The following is a 9,480-nucleotide window of genomic DNA, read 5'->3' on the forward strand; positions in this document are numbered from 1 at the left end:
GTGCTTTTCGTCACCACTGCTGTGTCCATCTACTGTGGATCAATGTGCTCCATGGGTGATAGATATCAAAGAAATGTGAGAGCTGTAACATGGGGACAAAGCATTCATCTGAAACATGGATGGCAGCCTGTTCCAATGAGCTTTTGCCATTTAATCATAGTGTAGGAAATGGGATGTATCACACATGCCAAATAATGATTGTGAGAGCTGAGTGAGGGGTACATGGGAAGTGACATTGTTCTTGTGCATGTTTAAACAGTTCTGTAATAGAAAGCTTTAAAAAAATAAAAGAAGTTGGGTGCCTCATAAGGAGAGGGAGGGGATGAGAGGTTACCTGGGAAGTGGGGATCAGTCCATCAAAATGAGGGTTTAGCTCTCTCTCAATAAGGACATTTCAGGAAGTGTAGTTGCTCTGAAGTTAGGAAGGAAACTTCTTTTCATATAACAGGAAAGAAGGAGGGAAGGAGGAATGGGAAAGTGTTTTTTTGAAGGTTTTTTGATGGAACGTTTCTATCTCTTGGCTTCTAGCTCCTCTGTGAATGGTGGTCCAGCACATGTGCTGAGCAGTGGGGGCGGCCTAAGTTTGAGGAAAGTGAAGGAGATTTGAAATAAATTTGAGTAGCATCAGAGACAGAATGGACTAAGGAAACAGTGACCTAAGCTACATTTGTTTTGTTCATGTTAGTAAGCATGGGGTAATTATTTGCGGAATGAGCGAATGATTTCCAGGTAGCGGTGGGGCTGAATTTATCATGGCACCAGTACATTTGATTGTGAGATTTACTCCAATAGCGATCAGTTACTTATAGGAAGACATTTCTGGAAAAGGCAGAGAGACAGGATTTTGCCAAACAGAAAGATTAAAGGGGATTGGATGGGGCCCATTTGTAGTGGAGCTTTTTAAGTGTTGGTTACCTGATAGACCATCAAGTCTACCTTGGAAAAGGAGGAAAGGAAGACAAAACTTTGGTGGATAGATGAGGAGTAAGTGGAAAAATGAATGGCCTGGAGTTGAAAAATTAACAAGGGGCCTGTAAACTGGAAGAATCGGGGGATGAAGCCAAAGGGTGGAATGTCAGACTGTATTAATCCAGGTGGCAGAAGTGTTCCTGGTGATAAGCTCTGGAGTGTGGCAGAAACTGCACTGGAGTGGAAGTAAAGGACCCTAAGATGAGATAATATAGGAACTGAGAGGCTGGGCTATTGGCTGGTCCATCCACATGGATGTTAGAGCCCTCCATGGCCTCGTCACCTCTTCAAGTTCCCTGCCCTGGGCCCAGTCCCACCTTTTGTCTCTCCCAGGGCATCCACAGGATCTGCATTCTTTCTTTGACCCTAAGCTTCAGACGTTGTAGGGTCAATGACATAACTCGGGACAAGTAGATACAAGGATGGGAGTGAGAAAGGGATGTAGTGGACATTGGCTTTGTTTTTGTTTGTGTTTTAACACCCAGCATTCACAAGTTTTTCTTGGAAAAGTACCTCAAGTGCCTTCTGGGACACTCACCCCATTTTTGAGTCCCAGTCTGTACAAGTGGAGTTGCCTTCCCTCCGGAACCCTATTGTAAGGGTGGGTATGTGTGCAGTCTTGGCCAAAAAGAGCATTCCATGGAGGTCCATGGTGAGCTCCCAAATATCTATAACCCTGGTGCATAGTCTAGGACTCACCTCTGGTTCATGAGCTGCAGGTGTTCTGGGGGAAATCTCCCATGGCTCCACCAAGGTCATGAATATCAAAGGAGGCACCTCCATCCTGAACATGAACTGTACATCCTAAGGGCAAGATCTTGTGTATTTTCATCAAGCATGGATGGAAGAAAGGCACCAACATCACCTTTGCCAAAGAGGGGCATGCCATGCCTGATGACATCCCTGCAGATATTGTTTTAGTGCTCAAAGAAGAGCCCTGTGCCTTTTAGGTATAAGGCATCAGTATGCTGTGCAGTGCTCAGATCTGCCTCAAGGAGGTGGTGCCTGGATCAGATTTGGGGGGAGGGGAGCAGGACAGGGTCGCAATGTGGGGATGATGAGGCATAAACCTTTGTTCCACTAGTAAGGTTATTCTTTCCCCTCTTCATTTTTTCTTCCCTTTCCACTCCCTCTATGGCATATTTTCCTTACTCTCAGCTTTATTTTACCCTGGGAGGTAGGTGGCTGCCTGGTCAACATTCCTACCACTGACAGCTGAGTGATGATTTTGCTCTGCAGCAAAATGTCATCAATCAGGCAGCCTGAAGAAATGCCCAGGGAGGGGAACCACTTGCCCCAGGTGCCTTTCCAGTAGGGAAACTTCAATGTCAAGTCTAAAGTATCCTTCCCCCTCACATTACCGTGACCTACATGACAGATTCTTAAGCAGCATCTATGCTGTTTCTAGCCCCTCCCCCACCAGCCCAGGATCCACTGCAGCAATACCCCCCAAACACTCCCATTCAGGGTTCACCCACCCATGGGGTCCTCTGCTCACTGACTTCTCAATCATGATGAAGCCACTATTTCTTCCTCACTGTTATTTTCTGAAGTGTATATCTGTCCTTGACCCTCTTCAGACATAGAAGACCTGTCTTCTCTACTACTCTGAAGGATATAAAGCATTCAATGAGGGGAAAGTATGGGCTGCTCTACATTTTCGTTCAGGCTAAGCTAAGAGGCAGGAGACAGAGCCCATCTCCTCAGACTTCATCAGGGAGGGAGTGGGCTTTGGGGGGCACGTGACACCTGTTTCTCATCAAGAGCTCCAGGGGACTGGTCACCTTTTAGAAGCCGAAGGAAACCATCACTAAGAGCTGAACTAATTCCTTCATTTCCCAAAACACAAGCCCTGAGTTACCCGAAACCCATGCCCCCAACACAGTACATGGAAAAGACATCACTATTATTAGAGAATCATTTATTGGGGAGAATCAATATTCCCCACGAGGAAGAAATTATTTGGGGGTGGGAAATTTTCCTCTCTGGAAATGCTGGAGAAGCACTTTCTGTTGAAATAGCAGAGACAGATCTCAGAGCACAGTGCCTTCAGTGGTGGTGAGAGTGGCCGGAGACCCCTGGCCAGCTTGACGCCTGCAGGAGGGGCTTGGATGGGGCACAGGCTCCCTGCAGGGCACGGATGTGGGATGGTTCTGATCCTATAGCTGGTCCTTAAATGCCACAACTTTCTGGGGGTGTCTGTCCTCATCTCTGATCTGTCTAGTTCTTAGAGGATAACTCTGGCCAGCAAAGAGAGCTTCTTGGCGGCAGGACTTGGTGTTTGTCACTTGACAGGAAGGAGCCCTGTAGTTGGAAGGATGCCCCTGGATGGGCTCTGCCTGGGCCTACACTTCTGCCTTCTGCTGAGTTTTCCCAAACTTCACGGGGGAGAGAAGGGGCTCTCGGGGGCAGGTGGTATCTATCGCATCCCAGTGCTCCACTTTCTCCTCTGGGAACTTCCCAGCGTCTGTCATGATCTAAGCCTCACACATCCCAGTAAAAGCAGCTCTCCTTTTAACTGGACCTCTGCTCTGCGCAAATGATGTGGGGCTGCCCTTTTCCTGGGAATTTTCTTGCCTTTTGCCTTTTATCCCAGGATGAAGCCATTGCAAAAAGTGATTCATTTTTTTTCTGAAGAGGTTCTCAGGAGGAGGCTGTTCCTTCTGTGATGGGGTCTGGGAAGACTTGCTCCCAAGCGTCTCCTCTAGTGCCATGTCCTGAGTAGGGAAACTCTTCCTTCTAGGTTGGGATGTCCCCAACCCTGCGTCCCCTCCACCAAGCTCTTCTGCTTTGGGGCCCAAAGGGCTCACTCTCTTTACAGCTGGTGGGAAATTCTTATCTTCGCACCTCCTTATCACATGCTTAGGGACCCATGGCTCCTGCTGCTGCTCCATGCTGATTCCTCTGTCCTCCAAATGGACATGCAGCACCTGGGAAGCTCCCATGTCCCCACTGGAGACACCCTGGGCATGAGCCAGTGAGGCCTTGTAAGTCAAGCTCTCTGAGGCAAGGGGCCTGTCAGTGCATTGGCCTTGGGCCTGGCTCTGCTCCCTCTTCTCCAGTTTAGACATTGACTCACCAAACAGCTGTTTTTTATGGTCTGATGATTTAGGATCTTGGGGAACTGATCTTCTTGGTGGGGGCCTTTCATTGGTCACAGTAGTTTCTACTTTACTCTCATTCACATTTACCATTTGGGAGCTTCTTGCCTTGCTGGTTGTCAAGATGTCACCAGTTTTTGATTGAAGAGTACCGAGCTCCTTGGCCCTGAATATCTCCCTGGACACATTGTGCATGGAAAAGGGTTCTGACTTCTTCTCCATCTTTTTGCCCTGTTGTGTTTGTACTCTGTCCCTCGAACTCACACTCTTATCCTTTGGCTCATATCTGGCCCCAGCTTGCCTTGCGGGCAGCTTTGCGGGGTATCTGTTGCCTAGTGGAGTCTGTCTCTGACTTGCTTTGCCTGTGATGCCATGTGTGACAGGCAGAAGAGTGTCTGGCACCCTTACTTCTCTGAACATCCTCTGCCAGCTCATGGTTGATACCAGAGGGTGATTGTCTCAGGGTCCCCTGTCCTCCCTTGCCCACGGATGAGGTGGCAGGGCGAGGACAATCCAGGACAGGGGCTGAATGTGTTGTTCCCTCTTTGTCCCCATAAAGAGATTTAGAGCTTCCTCCAAAGGACTTGAAGCCCCCAGATTTGGAGTCCAGCTCAGAAATCAGGTCGGTTGAGAAGGGAAAGTGGGAATGGGACAAAGACTGGGATGCGGCATCTTTCAATTTAAAGATCTCTATGGATTCAAGGACCCTGCGAGGAAGGCCCCACATCATCTTCAAATGAAACCTTTTAATATGGGCTTCCAGCATCTGTCGTGCACTGGAATCAATGAAGGAAAGCTCCTGGAAGGTATCCAGGGAGTAGTCCCCACCCACTGATGGTGACAAACCTCTCTGTTTTATTTGGGTGTGGGATTTGTCAGAAAGCAGCAATGTCTGCTTGATAGCATGCCATGAACTATGCACAGTCCCAGGGAGCTGACCCTCATTGATTTCCTCAAACTTCTTGCTCAAATGTACTTTCGGGACATTTTCAAGTTGTTTCTGATCTAGACTGCCCCCTGAGGCCCTTGAATTTTTTTCCAACAGACTCACCATGTTGCTATGTAGGTCTTTCTCAGAGTCATACCCCAGATCCTTATCTGAAGAGCTCTCTGGCTCATTCAACAGATGATCTTTTGGGCCATTCTCTGGGCTATGTCCCTGATCCTTCCCCACATCTTTCTCTAGCTGAGGCATTTCTGAGCCCCTCTCATGGACACTTCCAGGTTGGCCCAATCCAACATTTAGATTTTTGTTCACAGAGATCCCTGAGAGTCCATGATTGCTCTCCAACTCACATATCTCTGAGAAATCTCTTGGAGGCATCATCAGTGACAGAGACTCATGGATCCTGCGGGGCAGGCCCCATCGGTGTTGGATGAGCCTCTTTCGAAGGTGATGCTCTAGTTTCTTCTGAAACTCGTCACTGAGAGGAAACTCTCCAGGAAGGATGGAGATTGAAACATGGGCCTGGGAGGCCTGGCAGTAAGAAGAGTTGGGAGCTGAAGGACAAAAGTCTTCCTGAGATCTTTGGACCACAGAGGGTAAACCCCACAAACTTTCCTGTTGCTTCTGCAACACGTTCCATTCCAGCTGTTGAATTTCAGATGAGGTAAGAGACTCTGATTCATTCTGGGGTCTATGGAAACACACTCCACAGATCCTAATCTGGGGTCAAGGACCAGAGGGTAGGATTGGGAGTGGAGACTGAAGGTGGGTTTGGGGCTAGACCTGAGTGAGACGTAGGGGCTGGGATTGGGGCAAGGTTTGAGGCAAGGATTGAGGCTGGATCTCAGGCAAGGACAATGGTAGACGATGAGGAAGTACTGGGGATTCTTGGTCTGTGGAGGCATTCGAGATTCTATTGAAAATGAAGATTGAGGAACAGTCACCTGAGACATGGACAGCAGAGGGCAAGGACTCGCTGTGCAGAGATGGGAGACCCCAGAAGAGCTGGATATGTTTTTGCTGTAAATGATCCTCTGAGGTCTTAGGATATAGGGGCTGCTGGTGCACATGCAGCTCTTTTGGTTTGCCTTTGCTGCTCCAACAAGGATGGGAGACTGCCAAGTCATGCTTATCAGCAATTCCCTCTGACATTTTCCCTGAAGAATTGAGTTGGTAGTCTGCCCTAAGTTGTTTTGGAAAAGAACCCTTTTCCTTTTCCCTTTCCTTTTCCTTCAACATCAGAAAATCACTCCTCTGTTGGATTTGTCTCTCCAGAAGTGCCAGGACATCAGGGCTGAGAAACAAGAGGTTACCAGGCTCTACAAGGTTGGCTGCAGGGTCTCCACCAAAAGAGGCCTCTGAAGAATGGAGGGCAAGAAACTCTTGATTGAAAACAGATGGTGCCAAAGTGGAAGGGAACAAGCCTTTGGCATGAGTTTGCCACCAGAATTCTGAAACTGACAGCCTTGAACGGTCACTGCCTCTGATTGTTGGCACATAAGTGGGAAACCCATCAGGGCTATCTGGAGAGGAGTTCTCCAGAACAGGCTTCAATAAGATGGAAACTGATTTAGATTGAGTCACAGTTAAAGGGCAGTCTGGTGGTGGTGAAACAGACTGGGTAGGTGGTACATGATGACAAGCCAATGAATCGGTGGGATTCATTGTCTGGGACAAATTTGGTAAGAGGTTGATGTCTTGGGAAAGTGTGGGATTAACAGAGAAGATGGTATGCAGACATAAAGTGCCATTTAGTTGGATAGCAGGAACTACTGTCTGAGTGTCATGTGGTGGGAGAGGGGGAAAGGCAAGGGGTTGGGGTGGGGAAGGGTCCCCTGGGAATTTAGAATCCAAGGGAGGAAAAGGTTCTGGTGGCAGAGAGTGACCCGGTGAAAGAAAGTCAGCTAAGGGGGTCTTTGGGTTAGGAGAGAGACTGGAGGGGGGTGGTGAGGAAGGCTCAGGTGGAGGGGCTGGTATTAGGTCTCCTACAGGGACTTCTGAGGAGGCAGAGGACACAGTGAACGATGACTCAGTCACAGAGGCTGTGGAAGCCATGGAGGACACAGAGGGAGTATCATCTTCCAGGTCCTCCGGGAACAGCAGCCGATTGACCTCAGCAGCTGCGCTATTACACACCTCACAGAAGGGGTCTGGACATAACAGTTGACGAAAACGGATGGTATCATGTTGCTGGCCCAGGGGGCTGTGGGAGACAGGAGGTACAAAGCTGCAGCCAGGACCAAAACTAGGAAAGGAGGACCTGCTGGTCTGGCAGGGGAGGGGCCACCTGAAGCCTGCTGCCCCTTCACATTGCCTCACATCCATGACTTCACAATACACTCAACAGCCCTCACCCCAAGGCCTTCATTCACATCCCCATTCCTATGGCAACCCCCTTCCATGACACAGGCTGCACTGAATCCCTGGAACTGCATAGAACATGCTAAAGAGGGATTAGGAAAGAAGGGGAAAAACTAGTCACCTTTTCAGAATAGAAATCAGCTTCCTTTTCTCCTCTGCTTCTCTCTGGTAATATCTCCAACCTGGGAAACCAGGAGAGTGGGTTATATATAATGAAGGTAGAAGCATAGGTATTATACAGGAGTCCCTTTATGGGAGACCTTGGGGGTATTAGACTCTGAAAGCCCCAAGAATCAGTAGATGAGGTCAAATGGTCAATGATAATATTAACAAGGTTCACATGTGTATGTTGCTTCATTTATAAAGTACTTTCACATACATCATCTCCTGTGATGCTCAAAACCACCATGTGAAGCACAGAGGTCAATGGTGACCTCAAAGAGAAATCGGATCATCCAGGAAGTCAAAGTACTTTTACAAAGTCAGGAGACAGAAGTTCTGACTCTCGACATCTCACAAGGCTACCTATTGGGCAACACCCATTGTCCAGGTCCATCGCTGCTTCATGCCCAGGGGTGGGCAGAGTAGAGAATCTGAGAAGTGTCTCAGGTTCTGACTGCCTTCCCAGGAGCCTCTCCCCTGAGGGCTCTGTTTTCTGAGAGGGACTGTATCTAGCAACTGACATCCTCAGAGATCGTGGACCTGGGACCTCATGGAAAGGACAGGAAGAGTCACCCTTGGAGAGCTCAGGTGGAATAGGCAGAACCTTACCGCTCAGTGTTCCCCCTTTCCTTCTCCTCTTGGCTCTGCCCTGACGCTGAGGACAAAAAGAAAAGAATGAGGGACTGGGACTCATTTCTCTCCCTCCTCCCTCTAGGAAACGCAGACATCCATTATCCAAGAATAATATGACTCTCTATTTTAATTACTAGAACTTTGTGTTCCTTCCTTTTATTAATTTTCAAAGATGATAAAATATTTTCAATTTTTCCTTCTTTAAAAAACTAGAAGAAAGATTTTTTCTATGAGGTCCACACTTGATATTCTCAATCAGAAGTCCTCTGCTCAAGGCGGGCATAGAATGCGAGGTGAACAGTCACGTCCGTGCTTCCTCACATAGGACCCTGTATCCTGGGACAGAGCTCGGGCTCCAGCCTCTGCTCAGAGCTTTCAGAGGCTCTCCCCTGCTCTCCTGATCTGCTAACATGAAGGAAGCCTTGGTCAAGGGACACCTGACAGGGGAATGTGACTCCTGATCAAGTGCTGGGAACTCTGTTCTCCTGCAGAGATCCCAAACTCTCTAACTAACCCAGTCCAGGACTACAGAATCACTGAGTTTGGGATTTTATCCCGGAATCCTCCACCGTACCCAGGTGGTCTGTGAGCTTCAAATGGAAACAGTCCCAGCTGAACCCGTGGCGCTGCCCAGCCCATTCCCCTAGAAGGATGATGTTCTATCCTCTACTCAGACTTCCCATCTTGGGTGTCTCTCTGAGCCAACCAAACTCATTTTAAAATGTGGGACTAGAAATGGAAGCAACAATAAGGAGTCTCTGTTGGGGGCTTGCCCAGGGATCCTTACCTTTTGGAACACTTTGGTTTCCCAGCAGGTTGGTGAAGATGGAATCCCCACCAGGAAGAACAGGAACAGAAGGAGCAACCACAACCCACATATGATGGTGAGGTTGGAGTCAGTATCTAAGAATGTTGAGCAGAGGCTCAGACACAACTCAATAGGGCTATTCAGAAATGAGAGAACATTCCATTGACTGAACTCCATTGTCTGAATCGCAAGGCTGCCTGAGGCAACTGAGCTCTGAGAGTGCAGGAGCTGGACTATAGTCCCACACCTGCATCACAGAGCATTGAAGAGTCACAAAGGGTTTCAGAGGGTGGGGGAGGGGACAGCATGAAGAGGTGTGCCCACAACCCCTCCCCCACCAGCCCAGCAGATCTCTCCACTCCTCCTGGGCCCTCTAGGTCCCTCTGCCCTACCTGTCATCCTAGTTTCCAACTCTACCCTTTCATCATATCATATATTTACCTTATTGAAAATTTATGCATTTTTTATTTGTAACCCAGATATTACCTGGGTCCCCCTTT

The 9,480-nt window shown here is 48.4% G+C and overlaps 1 pseudogene; it reads right to left on the reverse strand.

Moving 5' to 3' along the window:
• Positions 1-2,903: 2,903 nt before the first annotated feature.
• On the reverse strand, positions 2,904-9,157 carry LOC101403294 (spermatogenesis-associated protein 31D4-like; annotated as a pseudogene).
• Positions 9,158-9,480: the final 323 nt, after the last annotated feature.

Source organism: Ceratotherium simum, chromosome 20 (assembly GCF_057802395.1).
Source record: "Ceratotherium simum simum isolate JZ-2026a chromosome 20, ASM5780239v1, whole genome shotgun sequence".
Lineage (NCBI taxonomy): Eukaryota > Metazoa > Chordata > Mammalia > Perissodactyla > Rhinocerotidae > Ceratotherium > Ceratotherium simum.